We start from the raw sequence: 22,795 nt of genomic DNA on the forward strand, positions 1-22,795 counted from the left end.
ACCAGCTTGAACATCTGGAAGTTCAAGGTTCATGTATTGCTGAAGCCTGTCTTGGAGAATTTTGAGCATTACTTTACTAGCATGTGAGATGAGTGCAATTGTGCGGTAGTTTGAGCATTCTTTGGCATTGCCTTTCTTTGGGATTGGAATGAAAACTGACCTTTTCCAGTCCTGTGGCCACTGCTGAGTTTTCCAAATTTGCTGGCATATTGAGTGCAGCACTTTCACAGCATCACTTTTGAGGATTTGAAATAGCTCAACTGGAATTCTATCACCTCCACTAGCTTTGTTCGTAGTGATGCTTTCTAAGGCCCACTTGACTTCACATTCCAGGATGTCTGGCTCTAGGTGAGGGATCACACCATCGTGATTATCTGGGTCGTGAAGATCTTTTTTGTACAGTTCTTCTGTGTATTCTTGCCACCTCTTCTTAATATCTTCTGCTTCTGTTAGGTCCATACCGTTTCTGTCCTTTATCGAGCCTATCTTTGCATGAAATGTTCCTTTGGTATCTCTAATTTTCTTGAGGAGGTCTCTAGTCTTTCCCAATCTGTTGTTTTCCTCTATTTGTTTGCACTGATCGCTGAGGAAGGCTTTCTTATCTCTCCTATCAAAACCACAATGAGGTACCATTTCACACCAGTCAGAATGGCTGCTATCCAAAAGTCTACAAGCATTACATGCTGGAGAGGGTGTGGAGAAAAGGGAACCCTCTTACACTGTTGGTGGGAATGCAAACTAGTACAGCCACTATGGAGAACAGTGTGGAGATTTCTTAAAAAACTGGAAATAGAACTGCCATACGACCCAGCAATCCCACTGCTGGGCATACACACCGAGGAAACCAGAACTGAAAGAGATGCATGTACCCCAGTGTTCATCGCAGCACTGTTTACAATAGCCAGGACATGGAAGCAACCTAGATGTCCATCAGCAGACGAATGGATAAGGAAGCTGTGGTACATATACACAATGGAATATTACTCAGCCATTAAAAAGAATACATTTGAATCGGTTCTATTGAGATGGATGAAACTGGAGCCTATTATACAGAGTGAAGTAAGCCAGAAAGAAAGACACCAATACAGTATACTAATGCATATATATGGAATTTGAAAGATGGTAATGATAACCCTATATGCGAGACAGAATAAGAGACACAGATGCATAGAACAGTCTTATGGACTCTGAGGGAGAAGGTGAGGGTGGGACGTTCTGGGAGAATAGCATTGAAACATGTATATTATTATATGTGAAACAGAACACCATTCCAGGTTCAATGCATGAGACAAATGCTCAGGGCTGGGGCAATGGGATGACCCAGAGGGATGGGATGGGGAGGAACGTGGGAGGGGGTTTCAGGATGGGGAACACATGTAAACCCATGGCTGATTAATGTCAATGTATGGCAAAAACCACTACAATATTGTAAAGTAATTAGCCCCCAACTAAAATAAATAAATTTATTAAAAAAGAAAAAAAAATGTCTAAAATAAATGGGCTAGGGCACTTATACTTTAAAAAACACACACACATACAAAAACCTCTATCCCATGAAAATAAAAGACCCTAAATTTCATGACTATTTTATGTATTCTAATCAATTAATTAACAAATACAATCCTTTATAATGACTCCTTGAGAAGGAGTATGAGGAATAGCTCCTTGATAGTAACAGGAGAGAAAGAAGAAAGAATAGCAGAGCTTGAGAAAGTGAACCAAGTCGCCAAGAATTAGAGAGAAGTGGCAGGACTTATGCACTAACTGATCTAACTTGGGAGGCAGAAATGTATTACAGAACCAGCTGATCCAACAAGACAGGCCTAAGTCACAAGATCACAGGAAAGTAAACATCGCAGGAGGGCAGAGCTGCCTTCTACTCTTTCTTCTGCACCCAGAGCACCAAGTGCAGGGAATCCCATCAGACACAAAGACCCCACCGATTCCTGGTTCAGGTTCTTAATGTCTCCCTGGTCCCCTCAAAATGTCAAAATTCTCTTGAAAGTCTCACAGCCACAAAGGCATCCCACAGGCTCCATGTCCCTCAAATCTAACTCCTTCTCCCCCCATTTATCAGCCTCCACCCTTTTGTCTCAATCTCATCTCTGGCCATCCCCACTTAACACCTTCTCTGTCCCCTCAGGGTTGTTCCACGTCCCCTATTTTCACCATTCTGCCCTTTTTCTCCCTTTCTTTTCCAACCCATTCTCCTCTCTTCCCCTCTTCTTTGTCCCCTTCTCACTTTCTGCTTTACACTGGTCCCCAGTCTTGCTTCCCACCAGAACTTTCTGTCCCTACCCGTTTCTCTTCTTTGCCATTCTATTGCTAGAAGCCAGTTCTGAAATTATTTGTCATCTGATTAAACCAGAGAAAACAATCTTCTCCTAGAAAGGGCCAATCTGGGGTTTAAATGAATATAATATTTTAAAATTAGTCATGTTAAAAATTGTTTTAAACATCAAGTATGACCTGATTGCAGTAAGAAGGCCCCCAAAGCTTTAGGTGGGCTTTTCCAATTTTAGGTCCAGAAGGGAAGAATTTATATAACCAGACAAATGTATCCAAATCAACCTCCTGGTCTGTAATTCTAATCCTTTTATCATGAGTTCATCAGCAAGGCCACAGGGATTTATGGATGAAAAGATCGATTTTCATTGGTTTATTATCTAAATTCCTTTCAAAGGTGCTTAAAGACAAGTGCTACTTTATTCACAAGAACGCCTGAGAAGAGTACATAAAGAGCAGTTACTTCATTTATTTAACCTGTCCTGTCAGGGCGGGGGGTGCAGCAGGGTGGAGGGAGAGGTGTTTTTTTAAGATCATAGAATAATACTGCTGAAAGAGGTTTTACAATGTAGCAAGTAGTCTACCTCCTCTTAATCCCTTTTAAAAAGATAGAATATTTGCTTATAACATTATCATTCTTTGACTTTGCAATGTCATCAAAGTATTAATACAACATGCTGGTAAGACGTAAGAGAAAAGAAATAAGCAACCTGTCCCCTTAACTGATACTGCAACAGACCAAACCTCTTCCACTGGCAGTTCTCCCCTGCCTGCCCCTGCCCTGCAATCACTTGATTCGACTGTGTCTCAGATCTTAAGACACCATAGTAAGATCGCACCAGAAAATTACACAGCCCTCATCCTCAACCTTACTTGCCTTTCCAACAGAACTGAATTGGCAGAAGGTCTTAAAGGGGCCCTTCATAATTTAGATCGAAGGCAACACTGCTCCCTCGCTCTTGAAAATGCTGCCTACTACTTCTGATTTTTCTGCCCTCCTTGGCACCTCTGACTTCTGTTAGTGATTACTATTAGTAATAGTAATAGGAGCACTTTTAGTAAAGGAGCACTTTTTGCTAGGAACTATGCTAAACACTTAATATGCATAACCTGGATGTAATCCTCAACTGGGATTTTATTTATGAGAAATGGAGGCACAGAAAGGTTACAGAACTTGCTCAAGGTCTTCCCAGTAAGTCAGGGAGTTCAGACTGGCACCCCAGGTCTGTCCTAAAGCCCAAACTCTAAACCATGAGACAGTGTTAGGCAAAAGGATCCTCCAAGCCCCTATCCCAACTGCAAAAGTTCAAAACCTCATAGAGGTCAGAAGACCACCCACATTCATTCTGTGAAAACCTCTTCATCCACCCAAGGGTCCTTCCACTGCCCACCTCTGCCCGCCAGTGCCCACTGGGCAGGAAGGAGGTCCTCCCCACTCTGTCCCAGGGTAGAGAACTGTTCTACCTCTTTCTAATTATAACTGGCAAAAAGTGTGGATTTAAATGGCTTTCAACACTATGGCACCTGCTTAGAATCCTGATGGAGCCACCTTCCTCCTACATGCCCCACCTCATGTCCTGGATAAAGCAAATGGACCAGAGAGGAGTCATGTACCAAGTGACACAACTCCATGGTGAAACACCACCATTCCTCCCACCCAAGCCCTTAGAGTGACATTCCTTTGGAAGGACCACCCAAATGTCCTGTCCCTGCTGGTTCTCTCTTATGTGGGAGAAAAAGACTGAGAAACAGGCTACTGTGGATTAGCCATTAGAAAGCTCCTGCTGAGTGCATGCTTTATCTTAGTTAATGCTTAAATATGCAAGTCAGAGACTTCAAGTTCACCAGGGCTTTTAGAGGAGGGGAGAAGAATACACAGAAGTAATCTTGTTACTTTTCTTAGCATGAAGCAGCCCAATTAAAAAAACACATATTTTGCACTGAAAAGTAGATTCTGAAACCGAAAGCAAAAATAGAGAACTAAAATACATAACTTCCCATACCTCTGTGGAGGAAGAACCAAACAAATTTGAACCAAGGGGCAAGTATCAAAGAATAAGACTGAGAACTGTTACTGGTGACTGAACACTTGGGTCTCTGCCAAGCTCTGTGCTAGATGCTTCAGAGACAATGTCTCATTCAACCTTCATAACCCTGTGAAGTTTTTATTAAGAGAGGAAACTGAGGCTTAGGGACTCTATCTCCTAGGTAATTATACAGCACTTATTGTGTGCCAGGCTCTTTAAATATGCATATATTGACTCCTTTCATCCCGTTGTGAAGGATTAAAGAAGCAGGTGATACTAGTAAGAGATGAGCCATCTTACTGAGGCAGTCACTTGCCCAAGGTGACAGAGCTGATGAGTAAAAGGATTTAAACGAAGGCACTCGTGTCTCTACCACCTGTGCTTTTGTCACTGAACTATACTGTGAATATACTACCTGCGTTTTCGTTTTACTGTTTTTCTTTTTCTGCTGTTATTTCTCCAACCAGACGACAAACTCTTTGAGAACAGGGGGCACTCTTCATATCCTACTCAGCAATCAGTACTGTGAACCAGGTAAGGCACAGTCATCAGTAAACATAGCTGACCCTTGAAAATGCGGGGGGCCGGGGGTTTAATCCACATACAATGTACGGTCAGCTCTCTGCATCCATAGTTCCTCCAAATTCTCAGATTCAAGCAACTGCAGACCGCATTATACAGCAATATTTACTGGTAAAAAAATCTACATATAAGTGGACAAATGCAGTGCCAGCCCGCCTTGTTCACAGGTCAACTGTAATGAGTCTGGTGCAACACAGGGATGGGGCTGACTGCTCAGAATATCTCACCCAGCTCCACTGCCCAGGTCCAGGCCTCCAGGTCCTCCCACCTCAGCAGCCCTCAAAGCCCCCTGACCCGTCTGGGTCCATTTCGAGGTGAAGTACGACTGGTACAGACTGAAAATGGCCTAACATAAAGGTCAGATTCTTTTACTCCCCATTTCCAACCCACAGGGGGAGCGAACGCACAGCAACTGGACATCTGCTCCTTCCCGCTCCACCCCCCACCCGATGTCCACAAGAGCTCAGGCCCTCTCTCCCACCCCAGGAGTGACCTCAGAAGCCACCATCAACCAGCAGGTCAGCAAGCAAGAGGGAATCTACCGACCACTCCTGCCTACAGCATGAAGAACACACTCTGTCCTGACCTTTGGGTGGACCTCTTCCCTTTCTTCCCACTGTCTACACTTACCTGCGGTTGTTATTCCTTGACAACTGTTTCTGGAGTGCCCACCACACACTTGGCTCTCTGTAAGGGGTTGGAAAAAAGGTGAACTAGAGACACACAGTCTTCCCTCATGAGCTTACCCATCCTCTTCACCTTAAGGAACTCCAGGCTTAGCTCACATGCCACTATCTAAGTGAAATCTTTCCCCTTGTTTGAAGTAGCTGGCTGGTAAGAGTCACGTCCATGTACTTAAAAATCACCTAAAATCCAAATCAAAATATTGGCATGGCCAGTGGGGGACATAAAATACCAGATGAAAGAAAATAAGATTTTACTCAGAAAACCTTAGAAAATAAGGACATTTTACTCAGCAATATGAAGAATGGTAAAGGTTAAAAAAAAAAAAATCCATGAAATCAATGATTCCTGGGAACAACAACAAAAAAATCTGAGAAGGCAGAGAACTTTGATCCCCTGCAACCCATAAACTGATTTTATCTTGCTCTCCCTGGCTATCTAGTTCTTCATTTCAAAAATCAATGGCCTGCCTGTGCATCTCAGGCTCATTAAGTAACGGAGGAACCAGGATTAAAACAATGAGGCTTGTGCCTCAAGGTAGTTGACAGATATTTCAGAAAACCACCACCACTTGCTAGGAGGACAAGATACCATAGGTATCTGGGCTGGCAACACAACCAGTGAGCTCTGACACCCCAGGAAAGAGAGCTAGTGACCATCCTCGGAGCTCACACTGTTACAAGTGACTTGAACTCTCCCTGGGCCAACTGACACACCTTATCTATGTGTGTACCACAGGAAAATACCGGGAATACACCTAAGTGAAATTTTCATAAACTAACATCTGCTTCTCAATGCCAAAGAAAATGTGAGCAAATTAAAAGAGCGTACTGGACACAAAGGAACACTTTCTGGATGTCCAGGGTCATACTTTGGTGTGCACCTACACCAAACAGCCTCAGACTACTTCCTTTCCTCAGAGTCTGCTTTAAGCAGCTACTTCCCCTCACCCCAACCCCACCTCCCCCATACCAGTTGTCTACCTTAGGAAGAACTGAAAGGAAAAGCAGATAACTGAGCTTATGCAACACACCAGCTGAATTTAGACACAATTCTAAGTGAACCTGCTCTGGTCTCCCTTACAAGGAGGCAAGAGGCAGGGAAAGAAGCCATCACGTACTGAGCACCCATGCAGGGAAGGCACCACTCAGCATTTCGTAACTCCAACACGGAGTAATACCAAACAGCCCAGCACAGAGTAATATTATTTCTAATTTCAAGAGAACGTGGATGAGCTCTGGCAAAGTGGGGAGCTTACCTCAGGTCTCACAGCTGGTAGGTGGCGGGGGGGGGGGTCCCTAGCTCCCCCCACCCCAAGTCACATCACCTCTTATTACACCAAAGGTGAGCCATGGGGGAGTCAAGGTCTTGCCAGAAGACTTGATACAGAAGATCTTGCCAGAACACTTGATACAGACTGTGGAGCTTAGAACTCTTCTCATCACAACCTCCCAGAGTTTCTTTAGTTTTAGAGAAATAATTCTTACTCTTGTATCTTTTAGAAGTTAAACTTTATAGAGTAACAATTAATACAGTGAAGACAAGTATCTCATACCAGACACCAGAATGCACTTTAACTGAGGTGTTGTAAACAACCTAGGATCTTCACTATAGTTTTCATCAATAAACCTACAGGAAGAAACTGTTATGACTATACAAAAGAGGAGACTACTCACCTAACAACCTAACAAAATTATTACTTCAATCATTATCTTAAGATTGAGCAAACTCACCAAGAAGCATGAAAATATTTAGAAATTGAACTTTTCACAGGAAACTAAACAAAAATTAAGAAAACCATAACTGCAAATACATGTCAGTTCATTATATATAGTTCTATACACTCTTGATAAATTATAATACCAGATAAAATATTTAATCCTCTACACATGGCATGTGTTCAGTGAACACTTTTTCAGTAACTGCAAAAAAATGATAAACATGAGAAATATCAACACCCATTTCCACTCAGTTGAGGATATCCTTGTAATCTCTTTGACCCTCCCTTTTACACATAGAAAAAAACGTTTTTAAAGAAATTAAAATATATCTAAAGCTTTTACCAAAATGCAACACAAACTTTTAACTTTTTACACTTTATTTCCTGCCAAAATAAAGTGGCAATTTAAATTCTTCTCTCCAAGCCCACATACAGGATTTACCCTGCAACTACAAATCTTTTCTAAAAGTACACTCATCCTATACACATAGCTTCATTCCTGCCACTATTTATTAAGCAAGCAACCTATAGGTCTGATAAACTTGATAATTTCTCCCTTCACATCTTGAAATATATTTATAAAACGTAATCCCTTCATTTGAACTGTCTTGGATTTGTGCCCAAAGAGCTGTAAATCTTCCTAAAGTAAAACAAGAGTATTTTTTTTTTTTTTAACCATTAGTTACCCTAAAAAAAAGTCTCTTCAAAACAAGGAAAGGAGATACACACCCTATGGGCTTCCAAGCTCAGACACAAGTCCCTGGAAGGCACAGGTACAAGCTGATCTGGACCTTGCTCTCCAAGCAAGTGAGAGAACTTTTCCCTAGAATATTCCCAGACTATAAAACAAGTTCATATGAAGAACGAAATTTCCTTGTTCCAATGCTATCTTCTGATGGTTTTGTCATCTGTATACAACCCAAATGTCAAAATCTTGATGGCACAATGGCTCCTACCTACCCATTAACTTGGTACCTATCTTCACTGAGAAATACAGATTTCTCCATTACTTCAAAATTCACTTAACAAATGAACCAACACTACTTATGGGTTGTTCTCTCTTTTTTTTAGGGAGGGGGTAAAAGGAGGAAACTCTTGTATCAACTGTGCCCCAAAGAGGAAACATTAAGAACAGTTAGTATCATGAAAGAAGGAGGACTTTTCTTGTATCATGAAAGAAGGAAGACTTTTCTTGTTATGACCAGTGTATGAACCCACAGCCGAAGACCTCAATTTTATTAGCCGATATTCCTTACTCCTTAGTGAATCAGCACTAACTGGTATAAATACTTGATCTGTTACAAATGTGTTTTTTACAAAGGTCAGAAGATTGACCAGAGTATATCCCTTTGCCTTCCTGGAAAAGGGCTCTGTAATTTCTTATCGTTAATGACATAAAAAAAGCAAATACCCAGGAGCAAGAAGTCTGACAAGGTCTGCCCAGGGAGAAAACAGGCTTTTCCACAACTGAAGGGCCAGGCCCAGAGGCCACAATGGGGCTGAGCCAGTGTCTGTCAGTTCTGAGCCTGAGACAGTGCTGAGTTGTCCTCAGGGAGGAACCTGGAGGTGGCAAGGTCTCCACCCAAACTGAGGAGAAGACACATTAAGGAAAGCTTTGCATGTGCAGATAGGTTCATGAAAACCTACTCACCACAAGTATCTTTTACTCACCCACAGAATGTCCTACAAGTTCCCACCCACACTCACCAATGACCCAGAAACCATGAAACGAGATCAGCTTATAAGGTCACCAGGAAGACTCCAGAGCCCTGACCCCTCCTGAGGGTTAGCCTGGGAGCACATAAAATCCTCCTTGAACTGGACACTGGAAAGCATCAGCAGGTTCTGGAAGGCTTCTGAGGCATGCTTTCGTCACATGACGAGCCCAAGATGAGAAGGCGCCATGCCACAGAACAGATGTGGGTACACGGCGCCTGCCAGGCTCAGACCTCCTTCTGTGCCTCTCCCTGACCTGAGAAGTGGTGGACCCTCCCGCTGCCTCCACTGCAGCTCAGGCAGGGGAATGGTTCCAGTTTTGTTTGTTTGTTTTTAAGGCCAACATGATCCTAGAACTCCAGAGAAGCACATTACTGGAAGAATGTCTGAATGGGAGACATGGCACACCGGTGGCCTCGGCTCTCTCACAGACATTTGCAAGATGAGTCACTTCATCTACATCTGCTGCTGCCACTCCTGCTCAGAGCAAATGAGTGAGGCAAACGGACCCACACGGGATCCCTGGAAACTGAACGAGTGACCATCACAGCAGCAGGAAAGGGGTGGTCCAGAAAGGCTCCCCTCCAAGTCTGTGCAGTTGCAGGGAGAAGAGGAAACAAGGAGATACTGGGAAAGTAGGGGAGAGAGATACTGGGGAAAAATTTTTAAAAAAAGGTGGGGAAAAGAATCTCAACTCAACCAAGTCCTCATAACTGTCCCAGGGCAGGGACTCTCTTCTGACTTGATCCCAAGCAGAAACTATACTGGACAAGACCCCTCTTCCCTCCCTCCTCGACCTTCTTCTGGCTGATACTAGTGGACTCTCAGGAACAGAGCAAACCTCAAGACAGAAAGTTTCCACTCTCCCAGCCCTCCTGTTCTCCAAGAGGACATTAAGGAGAGCTGCCTTGATCTCTCAGAGCTTCAGATTCCTCTGCTTCCTCTTCCCAAATCTCCAGACAGAACTTGCAATTCACTCCTCAGTGGCATCAGACCCGTGATCATCCCTAATGTCATTACCAACCTGACTGCACGAGCGTGAGGCCAAATTCAGGAGATGCCCTCTGAGCATGCCCTGCCATCAGACATCGCCTGGCTGGCAAGCACTGAGTGGCCTGACTTTAGGGAGCCGAAGACTTCTCCCCACCAAGTTGTGAAATGGCCTGGACCCCTGTTAGGCTTAAGGCAAGGTTTCTCAGCCTTGGCACCACTGACATTTTGAAATGGAGGATTCTCTTGTGGCAGGGGCTGTCCAGTGCACTGGAGTATGTTTAGTGGCCTCCCTGGCCTCTACCCACCAGACTCCAGTAGCAGCCCTTCAGTGGTGACAATCAAAAGTGTCTAAATGTCCCCAAGGGTTACCCCCACCCCAACACACACGTCCCCTGCTCATGTTGAGAACCACTGGCTTAGGATAATCAGTTCTGAATAGTCTTTCTGTAAATTCCTGTTTTCTTAGGTGGAGAAGTAAGACATGAGCTGCTGCAAGCGAGTAAGACTTCAACGTGAATTAATCTACACTGAGAGGAGTACAGTCTGACAAGGACATGATTGCACTGAGGGCTTGGCCTTTGTAGCAGGGCTAAGGGGGAGACGGGAAAGGAGATGCCACCAGCAGGAAACATGGTACAAAAAGAAACAGCTGACTCCCCATTTGTAGCAGGGACTTGAAGCTGCTTAACCCCCTACTTATGAGGGAACAGAACGGAATCCACATCTCTGTCTTACCCATGGAATACAGACTTGACGCTGTAAGAACCTCAGAAAGACTGAACCTCACCAAACATCCATGACCAAAGGGTCAAACTGGACCTGGCCAATGAAAGGAAGCCAACAATTCCAACATTTCTGCCTGAGGACTGTCTCTAGGAGCCCTTGACAAGTGTCCTGGTGTCCACATAGAAAACTGGAACACATGAGACACGAGCCTATGAAATGGAGTTACTGGTGGTAGCCTCACAGGGATGTGAAATCACACTGAATCAGCAACCAGCAACTTTATTCTAAGAGTTCAAAATGATATACAAAAGGATAAAACACGGTTTCTGCCCTCAAGTTGCTGACAATCATGCTGAGAAAAGGGTAATTCCACATTCATCATCATCACCATCTTAACCATAACAGCTAAAATTTATTGGAAGCTTATAATCCTAAACTCTATGCAGGTCACTGTATGCCCATTATCTCTTTTAATCCCTATAACATAGGGAGTATTACTATCCCTGTCCTATACCTGAAAAATTGAGGTTCAAGGTGACAACCTGCCCAAAGTCACAAAGCTGATAAGTGATGGAGTTGAGTTTTAAATATAGATCCATTTAACTCCAGACTCACTTATAACCAATGTGCAATGAATGTTGTGCTAAAGACCACAACACAGCAGGAGTGCACAAGGGCCAGCCAGCATGCTGGGGACTGGACGACACTGGGATTCTCAAGGAAAGCCAAGGACTGGGGTTGGCAAAGAAGAAAAAGTGCTTCTAAAGCAAAAAGTTCTTTAAAAATTAGCTCCATATCTCGCAGCAGCCTAATCAGCTATTGGAAACATTACTGCCCACAAGGGAAATCAAAGCCATTCCTTAAAAGGATTTAGAGGTTGGGATGAGGGGATGTTGCAGGCAGGCACAGCTGAAGGCCAATAGATGCTGGTTTTTCATCCAGGGATAAATATCATCCTTTCTGTTGGGTTTAAAGCTTTCACGTTCTTTTCACAGCCACTCCATCACTCTAGGTCACTGGATCCTCATTCTGTGGAGTCACGGACTCTTCTGAAAGTCTGGTGAATGCTACACACCCACTTCCCAGAAAAACGCCCATATACATAGCTTTCTGCATACCATTTTAAGAACACTAAAAAGGCTTTATACTTTACAAGTACAGGAGGATACAAGTACCTAATTTGGTCGTAGGTTTGGATTTCACTTTTTTCAGGCATTTTCTTCCTAAGCGATCCATCGTCTCCTTCCAGAGAAGGTCTGCACTGGACCAAATCTAGCCAATGTGGTAAGAGATTCATCCCAGTAGATTCATTCCCTGTAGTGGCTGAGGTACATCATGCACTACACCATACACTTAATTCTTAATCCTGAAGGTTGCCTTGCTAACTGTATTCTGAACGTTGACTCCTGACCTGGCCTTAAAAACGACCAAAGAAGGCCCTGATATGGTTCTGATGTCATATGTTGTCTTTGGGACTCACACAAGCATTTAGTCAGCAAGGCAGCAGGCTTGTTCTCATGAATAGAAGCTCCACTCTGTCACCCTGATGACTACAGCCTGGATGAATTGCAGCTCCTCATGGTAACTCCAAGTTATTCAGGCAGAGCAAGGACATACAAGCTTGCGATCCAAAATGCTTAATGGCAATTATGCTGGTTTGGTGATTCACTGAGCAGTACAGGATGTGCCCAATTACACACTCTATTTTTTCTCATTCTTATTTCATAAACTCCGATTTCATAAGAACATAGATTCTCCATTCAAACAAAATTATCCTAAGTGAACAATTGAAACACTGGCTATCCCCAAAAGTTTCTTTGGAAGTAGAGACATAAGTAACATGATTTTAATAAGCATTTTAATAGTTTTGGTTGTATCATTCATTCAAACATTTATGAAGTGCCTACACTTGGGATACTTTGGCAGGTCACAGGTACAGGGAGAATCATTTGCTGAATGTTAGTAACAGTGAAACACTATGTGATAAAGACACCAGTTAGGCCCTGTATCAAATAAAACAACGTTTATCAAGGAACATTAATAATTTTAATTTTGTTCTTTCCTATTTCCACCCCAGATTAAAGACTACAACTTGAAATTTTTAGTAAGCTGCTAACAACAGCTGCTTTTGAAAAATAAAATTATTATAAACAGATTATTAGTTCTGTTCAAGATAAATAATAACTTGGTGTTCTCATCCTCAGACTCAGAAACAAAGATTCATAATACAAATGATCCCAGCTCCACCCGAAAAGCATCATGCCTTCAAACACACACAGACTCATCCATCTATAAAATACTATAAAGCACTTCCATCTGTAAAGAAATAAAGGGGTACTGTCTCCAAAAAACTGGTTACTTCAGTTTCTAAGGAAAACATCTAGATTCTGCATGAAATAAACTGTTCTTTTAAGGAAAAGGACAGACAAAAAAAAATGTACTGTTAAATGTGTTAAGGAAAAACGTTTTACACACAAAAACAAATCAAAAAGGCAACATGAAATCATGCAAGACCTCTAAGACAGGAATCAGTCAACGATACTGTATATTTCTGGGCTCCTACATATAAGCATGGTCTGTTTTCTGACCCCAAAAATATAATGAAAGGATTTAATTAACTTAAAATTTTAACAGAGGATACTGTTAGAATTGGTTTGGGAAATGAACCATGCTCTTGGGCAAAGAATGTTATTTAACAAACCTATGCTAAGAATGATCTGCAGAGATTTCCTATGGCTCTGTGCAAGCTTGGTCCTAAAATTTAACCTGTAAGAAACCCAGGCAGGTTTAGGAAATGGGGTCCCAAGAGGGCAGTGATATGTCTCAGCTTGACAAGTTCAGAAGACTCATTTGTCAGGCTTTGCAACCAAGCTTAAGTGTGGTTTAAGAGTAAGACACGCCAAATTAAAACTAGTAAGGGCCATTAATCACACCCTCATGACTTCAAATACAGCCATACAACATATGCTTATGTAGGTCTGGTCTTTACTCTTAATCAGAGGTATTAGCTTCCTACTCCAACAGCCTACAGGAGGAATTGTTTCAAAAGTGGGGCAAGCATGGTACAGCCCATTCATTATTTTAAGTACTTAAATAATAAAGATGTGACTATGAAAATTTTGTTATTCTTGGACACAAATAAACAGATGGCTAGTGAAGAAATGAGATCAATTTTACAGCTGAGAATATACCATATTCCACTTCCAGTTTCTCAATGTCAAAGCTTAACAGATATATCCAAGAATCCAATTGGTAAACGGAACAGGAAAATTATTTTTATTTCATTTGTTTGGCATATTTCAACTGTTAAGAAGTAGAAATAAGGAGAAGTAATGCCTAGCAGAGCACCAAGAACCTGGTGGGTATATAACAAATATTAACTTGGATGACTAAAAGGGGCAATCACTCCAACAATGACTAGCACATTGAAGACTCAGGGATCTTTTCTTTAAATCATAAATGCCCTAAGTTAGAAAGTGAAGGTACCATTTCTGTGTATAGGCAGAATGCTTCTTTCTGCCTTGGAGCCACAGCTACATGTACTCTTTTTCTCCCTAGAACAGGCTCTGCTCTAAACAGTTAATATAGTAGCAGATTTTGGCACAGAAAACACATTTATCATGGACTCAAGCCATGATGGAGTAACAGCTAGGAAACTGACAGAATATATGAAACAATTGTTTTCAGACCCTGGACAACAGGCAGCACAGAACTTAATTCCTGAGAAATGTGAAACAAGCAAGGCAAGCCCTATGTCTGCCTGAACATACTGCCAGGAGGCAGTTTCCACGCCACAGAACAGAGAAGGGGGAACAAAGAGGACAGCAGTCACGATGAGCCGAGGGGTGATCGGATTCGGGGAGGCCAAGATGGCTAGATTTGGCAGGGCGGCAGAGAGGACGGGAGGGGGGCGCAGCACAGAGGTCCCCCAGAGTCAGGTTGAGTTCTGATCTATGTGAGAGAAGACTACTATCAGAGACTATCTCTCTGATCCATGTGAGAGAAGTTGGGGACAGAAGCACCAGAAAGTAGTTGGTCTCAAAAGTCCCAAAGGGCTAGAAATAGTTCATGTTTCCACCAACAAAAATGGAAATAATTCATTAATAATACACATGGCATCAGATAAAATCCTCCGAAGAATATTACCTTAGTATTGGAGAGAAATCATCCCTGAACTACCAACTGCTCTGGACCCACACTAACAAAGCCTAAAAGCTAGCTTCAAAACAATATAACTAAGTCCCAGTAACTTAACTGCATGCCAGAGCAAAGTCCAGCACTACTTAAAGAAGTACAACAAAATTTAGCACCCAAACAATATATAGCTCAGTTGGTAAAGAATCTGCCTGCAAATGCAGGAGACCGTGGGTTCAATTCCTGGGTTGGGAAGATCCCCTAGAGAAGGGAAAGGCTACCCACTCCAGTATTCTGGCCTGGGGAATTCCATGGACTGTATAGTTCATGGGGTTGCAAAGAGTCGGACACAACTGAGCAACTTTCACTTTTCAAACAATATATGTCTGATATCTAAGCAAAAATCATCAGGCAGGCAAAGGGAGAAGAATTATGACCAATAACCAAAAATAAATCAATAGGAACAGACCTAGAACAGAAGCCCAAGAATACTGGAGTGGGTAGCCTATCCCTTCTCCAGTGGATCTTCCAGACCCAGGAATCAAACCTGGATTTCCTGTTTTGCAGGCAGATTCTTTACCAGTTGAGCTACTAGGGAAGCCCAGAAATGACAGATGATGGAATTAGCAGACAAGAGTATTAAACAACTTATTATACTGGTATAGCTTCTTTGGAAAACAGTTTTGCAGTTTCATAAAAGGTTAAACTGGAGCGGGTTACCATTTTCCTCTCCAGGAGATCTTCCCCACCCAGGGAACAAATGTGCATCTCCTGCATTGCAGGTGGATTCTTTACCACTGATCCCATCTGGAAAGCCAGTATATTTGGATAAATATAAAAACTTTTCCTATTTTTAATCTTTTTAAAAGATAATGCCTCTTCAAAGTAAAATAACAATAATATATTGTGAGGTTTACAGCATATGTAGAAGTAAAGTACGACTAAATAGGAAGGGAGAAAAGGCAGTTTATTGTTTCAAGGATCTTACACTCCATGTAAAGTGGTATATCTGAAGGTTGACTGTAGTCAGTTAAAGATGTACAAACCCTACAGCAACCATCATTAAATAAGAAGGAAGTACAGCAAATAAGACTGGAGATAATAGGGGTTCATTTAAACAACAATAACAACTCAACACAAAAGAAGGCAGGCAAGAGGGGAAAGGACATAAAGGACAAATAGAAAACTAGTAACAACATGGTAGCTTAATTAACAAGTCATAATTATATTATAGGAAATGGTCTTTAAAAAAAAATCTCAAATAAAAAGCAAAGACTGTCAGACTGGATCAAACAACAGCAGCAACAACAACAAAAACCAAGACCCACATACATGCTATTTACCTACATATAAAAATAGATTAAATACAAAGACTCAGGTTAAAAGTATAAGGAGGGAAAAAAACTATACCACACAAACACTAATCAAAAGAAAGTTGAAGTAACTGTATTAATATCAGCTCAAAAAAGAGTGTGAGGATGAAAAAGGACATTCCATCATAACATAGGAGTCAATGTATCAAGAGAATATAACAACTTTAAATGCTTATTTGCCAGTAACAGAATTTCAAAATACATGAAGCAAGAACAAAACTGAAAAGAGGAGACAAAGCCACAATTACATCTGGATATTTCAAAACATGCTTCACAAGAATAAGAGGTCACAAAATGAAGTTGGACATCTTTACCTAACTGGCATTTATAGAACACACCATATAGCATATAACATTCTTTTCAAGTACACATAAAGTATTCTCTAAGACTGATCATATTTTAGGCCATAAAACAACTCCTGATAAATTTCAAAAGGATTGAAATCACATCAAAATATAAAGCACTTAGGGATAAATTTTACAGAATATGTGTAAGACCTGTACTCTAAATTTAAAACATTGCTGAGAGAAATTAAAGAAGACTAAACCTAGAACAGCCCAAACAATTTTGAAAAATAACTAAATTGAAAGGCCTTATACTATCTGATTTCAAGACTTATTACAAAGCTAGAGTGATAAAGACAGTATAGTATTGGTACAAGATATGTACACCAATAAAACAGGAAAAGAGTCTAGAAATACACTAAGGTGTCAAGGTAGCTCAATAGATAAATTAATAATATATTAAAACTAACTCCAAATAGATCAGAAACTTAAAATTAACGGTTAAAACTATGTAGCCTGTTGAAAAAAAACACGGCGGGGGTGGGAATCATCATGACCTTTGATTAGACAAAAATTTCTTAGGATAGAAAAAGTACAAACTGGACTTGACTAAAATTAAAAACCTGTTCTTCAAAAGACACTGTTAGGTAAACGAACAAGCAATCCACAGATGGGGGGAAAAATCACAAATTTTATTTCTGAAGAAAAAATTGTATTCAAAATATATAAGGAACTCTTACAACTGACTAATATGAAAACAAATACTCTTACTTCTAAAAAAGGCCAAAGATCTCAATAGACACTTGATCAAAGAAGATACATGAATTACAAGTAAACACATGCAAAGATGCTTAACATTACCAATTATGCAAATGCAAATAAAAATCTACTATTACACACTTTGTACATTCTACAAAAGATAAAAGTAAAACAGTAAAATAACTGACAATTACAAATATGGAAAGGATGGAGAACAACTAGAATTCTCATACTTTGCTGGTTTGTTGGTCTGGAAGTTTGATAGCTTCTTATAAAGGTGCATACACTATACATAATCCTATGCTGAGCTATTTACCTCAAAGAAATGAAAACGTACTACAAAAAGACTTGAACATGAATATTCCTAGCAGTTTTATTCATAATAGTAAAAACAAAAAACTAGAAACAACCCAAATGTCCAATGTCCATCTACTGGTAAATGGATAAAAATATTGTGCTATTGACATATTTATGGCCACACTTATGGCAGAAAGTGAAGAAGAACTAAAGAGCCTCTTGATGAAAGTGAAAGAGGAGAGTGAAAAAGTTGGCTTAGAATCCAACATTCAGAAAACTAAGATCATAGCATCTGGTCCCATCACTTCATGGCAAATAGATGGGGAAACACTGAAAACAGTGCCAGACTTTATTTTGGGGGGCTCCAAAATCACTGCAGATGGTGACTGCAGCCATGAAATTAAAAGACGCTTGCTCCTTGGAAGAAAAGCTATGACCAACCTAGACAGCATTATTAAAAAGCAGAGATATTACTTTGCCAACAAAGGTCCATCTAGTCCAAGCTATGATTTTTCCAGTAGTCATGTATGGATGTGAGAGTTGGACTATAAAGAAAGCTGAGCGCCGAAGAACTGATGCTTTTGAACTGTGGTGTTGGAGAAGACTCTTGAGAGTCCCTTGGACTGCAAGGAGATGGACGGGTTGGCCAGTCCATCCTAAAGGAAATCAGTCCTGAATATTCACTGGAAGGACTGATGCTTAAGCTGAAACTCCAATACGTTGGCCACCTGATGCAAAGAGCTGACTCACTGGAAAAGACCCTGATGCTGGGAAAGATTGAAGACAGGAGGAGAAGGGGACAACAGATGAGATGGTTGGATGGCATCACCATCAATGGACATGAGTTTGAGTAAACTCTGGGAGTTGGTGATGGACAGGTAAGCCTGGCGTGCTGCAGTCCATGGGGTCGCAAACAGTCGGACACGACTGAGTGACTGAACTGAACTGATTGACATATTTATATAATGGAATATATATACAATGGAATACTTCATAGCAATTAAAAGGAATGAACCGCTGATAAAAGTAAAACAGAAATGATTCTCAAATGCACTATGCCAAGTGACTGGAGCTAATACAACAAGTTATATACAGTATGACTGTTTATATAAAATTCCAGAAAAGGCAAAAAGCAGCTCAAATGTTGCTAGGGGCCAGGAGTAGGGGCAGGGGACTGAATGAAAAGGGGCATTAGGGGATTTTTGGGGTGATTAAAATGTCCGAAATGTTTTTTACACACAACTATGGTGTTACACAACTGCTTATACATTTATCAAATGCAAATTTTACACTTAAATTGTTAAAGCTTTAATGTATTCAAATTATACAACTCAATATATTTGATTATTTTTTTTCACAAGTAAATTTCAAAATAAACCATTCTAGGATTTTTTTAATAGAATTTTTTCTTTTTTTTAATTTTTATTTTAAAATTTTATTTAAAATTACACTGAAATTTAAAATACATTGAAATTTTATTTCAGTGTAAAATTATCCAAATACTTCAAACTGTGAGACTGTAGGAAAAAATTCTTTATCCTCTTTGGGGCACAAATTGGTGGGGGATGAGAGGTGGCATTAGACAACAGGAATAAAAAACACGAGTGCAAAAATACCGTGGAGGCTGTTCTCTGAATTGTTAAACCATGCATATATGCCCAACCCCAACCCTTATCACTTACATCTACTTGTAAAGGACACAGAATGGGAGTGTATTTCTCTCTTTCAAAAACCAACACCCACACACACCAGTCCTTTATCTATTCTCTTTTCCTCTTTGACTCAGAGCACAAAGATGGAGAGGCTCAGCCTATTAGGCTGAGAGGTCCAGTCTCATGCCTCTCATTTGCAGACTTAATATTGAATCCTCCTCTCTTAATTCTATTGTGTCTCTTGTGGGCAAATTTCCCTGTAGCTAGTTTACTCTGAGTTCCTGTTCAGGAATCCCGTTAGAACCTTCACAATTTACAAGACTCTTAGATGCAGTCTTTTTATTTTAAAATAATAAAAAGCAATAATTATAATATTAAAGAACACCAAAATAAAGGGAAAAAACCAAGGGCTCTCCAACAGGGAAATAGTTAAAGTATGGATAAAAACAGAAAAAGAACAGAAAATCTCTTAATGTAGCTAAGTAAACAGTTCATATGCATATAATCAAATCTGCAAAGAACTCACATAAATGAAGAGGTTATAACAGCTTTCAACTTTTTTCTTTTCAAAAGTGTACTGTACATATGTGTGTATATATTTTTTCTCTTTTTATGATAGCAGTTTGTACCTCAAACACCTCCCCGCATTGGATCTCCATCCCTACCTCCACTGTTAAGCACTAATTTGTTCTATCTGTGAATCTGTTTCCTTTTTGTTATATTCACTAGTTTACTTTTTAGATTCCACATATTGTATCATATAGTATTTGTCTATCTGTGTCTGACTCTGTGTGTGTGTTTATTTTTTAATTGAGGTGCACATCTCCTGAGCTTAATGAAAGGACTCTAGCCTAGCAACAAGCACCCTTGTGGTCAATAGTCAAGTCCTCTAGGCATGTTACCACCATGTATGTATGTGTGTTGTCAGCCCTAAGCTACAACTGAAGGACCTGTGACAATGTGTACCACTAAAGGGGTGTGACATGAAGAAACAGGTGAGAATAACACTGCCTCCAAATTAAGAGGTTGCTTGTTGGTCCATGTGGCTGACCCAGAAACACAAAGATGTCCATCCTAAAGGTGATTTACAGTGTTATTCAGAGAGAGAGAAGTGAGACACAAATTCACTTGCCTACCTGGTACCTTTGCCTCCCTTCTTAACAAGACCACCTTCAATCCCAATACTCTATTAAAAAAAATACTCTATGTTCATCACCACCTTGAAAGAAGTAGACAAAACAGCCAGTGTTTTGGCTAATATTAAAACTAAAGAGATCAAGGCCCAGTGCTTTACAATTCTGCCTGGGGTCACTCAGCTATGAAGCAGCTAAACCTGGCTGAGAGCTGAGGCCCTCCAGCACCCAGACAGGTAACACCAGGGTGCTCTCCATGAATGGTGGACGCTAACCCCGGTCAGCACAACCAGTGCTACCCTTTCAGGAACAACTCCAGGGTCCTGTCCTGTCTCTAAGCCCTCACCAAAATAAAACCTTTTGGAAGTGACATGACCATTCACAATTCATTTTGGGGGGAAGGCTAAAAATAGTAAGGTTCAGAGATAATCCATTTACTCAGCTTACCAGTTACAAACCATTGCTGGTTTATACCAACCATTATGGCAGGCTGATCTTAAAGACATTTAAGAACGAACCTCAAATAACCTCTTCCACATCATGTCCTCTGTCCACTATCCATTTAAATGAAGGCAAAATCTTGAGGTCTGGCGAACACTCACTTGCAGTTGGAGGAAGCACTCCAGCTACCTCAGTGTTAACAGAAGAAAACACACTGTACTGCTGAGCATTAACTGCCGAAGCCGCCTGAGGTAGAAACAAATCTGTCCATGGAATTCAGGGCCTGTTTCCTGACCCTGGGAGAGTAGGGGTAAAGAAAAAGTTAAGCTTTTTGATTTTTTTTTTTCCCACTTTGAGAATAGCATGGTTCTCTTCAAACTTTGGAGAACTGACGATCAGCAATGCTAAATCCTATTTTTAAAAAAATATCAAGGCCAAAAGAAGAGCTTTTAAATTGTTTCCTGCTTATAAGCACACACTAGAGTGGTTTTCAAATAAATCCCAAGACAGCTAAAAGGGATCCTCAATGGTACACTCTGTTCAGAACCCCTAGAGTTGGCTAGCAGGTAGGATATTTGGTTTCCTGATTTCTGTCAGGATATTTTTGTTTCTGGATTGTGTTTTTGATAGAGAAACAGCAGAAGCATCAGAAAATAGCTGGCTTTTCTTTTTATCCAAGTTCTGAAAAGCTCTTTGAGTGGCCTTCTACTTTGTTTAGACTACGTTCCTAATCTAGTCCAGGTTTCATTTCCCTCTGGGGGGAAAAAGATAGTTTTTAGCTAGAAGAAGCCTCTTTGGTAGAACTACTCGTAATACCAGAAAACAGGTCTGTGATAGCCAATTCTCAATCATCTTTAAGTAGAAGTGTCCATTTATCCACACATCAAGTTTTCTAAGAGCCTGAACTAGAGATTTCACTCAACTCAAACATTTTAAAAATGATTCTGAGTATAAAACAGATACTTACAATGGAAACAGAGAAATTTGAGGTGATCTTAAGGCTCACTGGGACTATGCGTATGAAATTCTACATTACTCCTGACAAACAGAATGAGGGAACTAGATTAGGACTTTCTACATATATTTCAACTCTGATATTCTATGATCTAAAGGTCCTTGGAAAATGGCAGCAAACAAGATAAAACAGTACTGAAGGCCAGACCTGCCATTGACTCTCAAACTGCTGCTGTGATGAACCAAGACATGGGTAATGATCAAGATTAGTTCTTCCAAGGTAACTCACTGTTAAAGAATATACATTTCAGTGCCTGCCACGTAATAGGCATCAATAAACATTTACTGAGTGAATGAATAAATTTCTTCCTTAACATTAGAAGTAAAGCGTCCAAAGAATTTAATCTGTGAGCCATTAAAGGATGCTTATATATTACCACATGTCAGGATGGCAGACAAGTAATATAGGGCCTCCCTTGGGCTTTGGAGACTGAGTAGAATTTATTCATAGTCATCTGGGCATCTGCGTAGAGCAAGACAAACTACGTTAGAAACAAATGCATCTTACAATCCAATCTTTAAGACATAAACTTTACCAGGATCAGAAAACCTAGTATTAATGAAACAAGTTTCTGATAAAGGAGTGTAGGAAATGTTATTCTTCTACACTATTTCAAGTAGTGATAAAAAAACAAAACAAAACAAAACACTCTCATCTCTTAAGTATGCCCTTTTGGGTATGAAAGACAAAACATATAAGTTAGTTAATTAAAAAGTCCAGTTCTAAATTCAATGAGTTTAAGAACCAATGACAACACTTTGCCCCTCAGTATTCTACTATCTCAGGGGTTCATTTGTTTTTCAAACATAACAAAATAAACAAACAAACCCAACATGGACACTTGCTAGGTGAACTAACATTGCCTCTTCAACCTGCTTCTGTTGAGCCATCTTTATGGGACCTGCACCCTGGTGCCACAGAGGGCAAGAAAAATGAAAACCACATGCATAACAGCAACCAATCAGCCAGCTGT

The 22,795-nt window shown here is 40.6% G+C and overlaps 1 protein-coding gene and 1 long non-coding RNA gene across 4 annotated transcripts in view; both read right to left on the reverse strand.

The window, feature by feature from the left end:
- The window catches only part of FOXO3 (forkhead box O3), a 120,322-nt gene that overhangs the window by 53,210 nt on the left and 44,317 nt on the right, over positions 1-22,795 (reverse strand). The gene's annotated exons all lie outside the window — the stretch shown is intronic.
- Positions 4,748-7,987, reverse strand: LOC145520440 (uncharacterized). The gene is made up of 2 exons (XR_014064473.1): positions 7,249-7,987; positions 4,748-6,482 (listed from the first exon to the last, which is right to left on the reverse strand). It is a non-coding gene; the product is annotated as an uncharacterized LOC145520440 (long non-coding RNA).

The sequence above is a fragment of the Giraffa tippelskirchi genome, chromosome 9, assembly GCF_054371585.1.
Source record: "Giraffa tippelskirchi isolate mGirTip1 chromosome 9, T2T-mGirTip1v1.2.pri, whole genome shotgun sequence".
NCBI classification, from domain to species: Eukaryota; Metazoa; Chordata; class Mammalia; order Artiodactyla; family Giraffidae; genus Giraffa; species Giraffa tippelskirchi.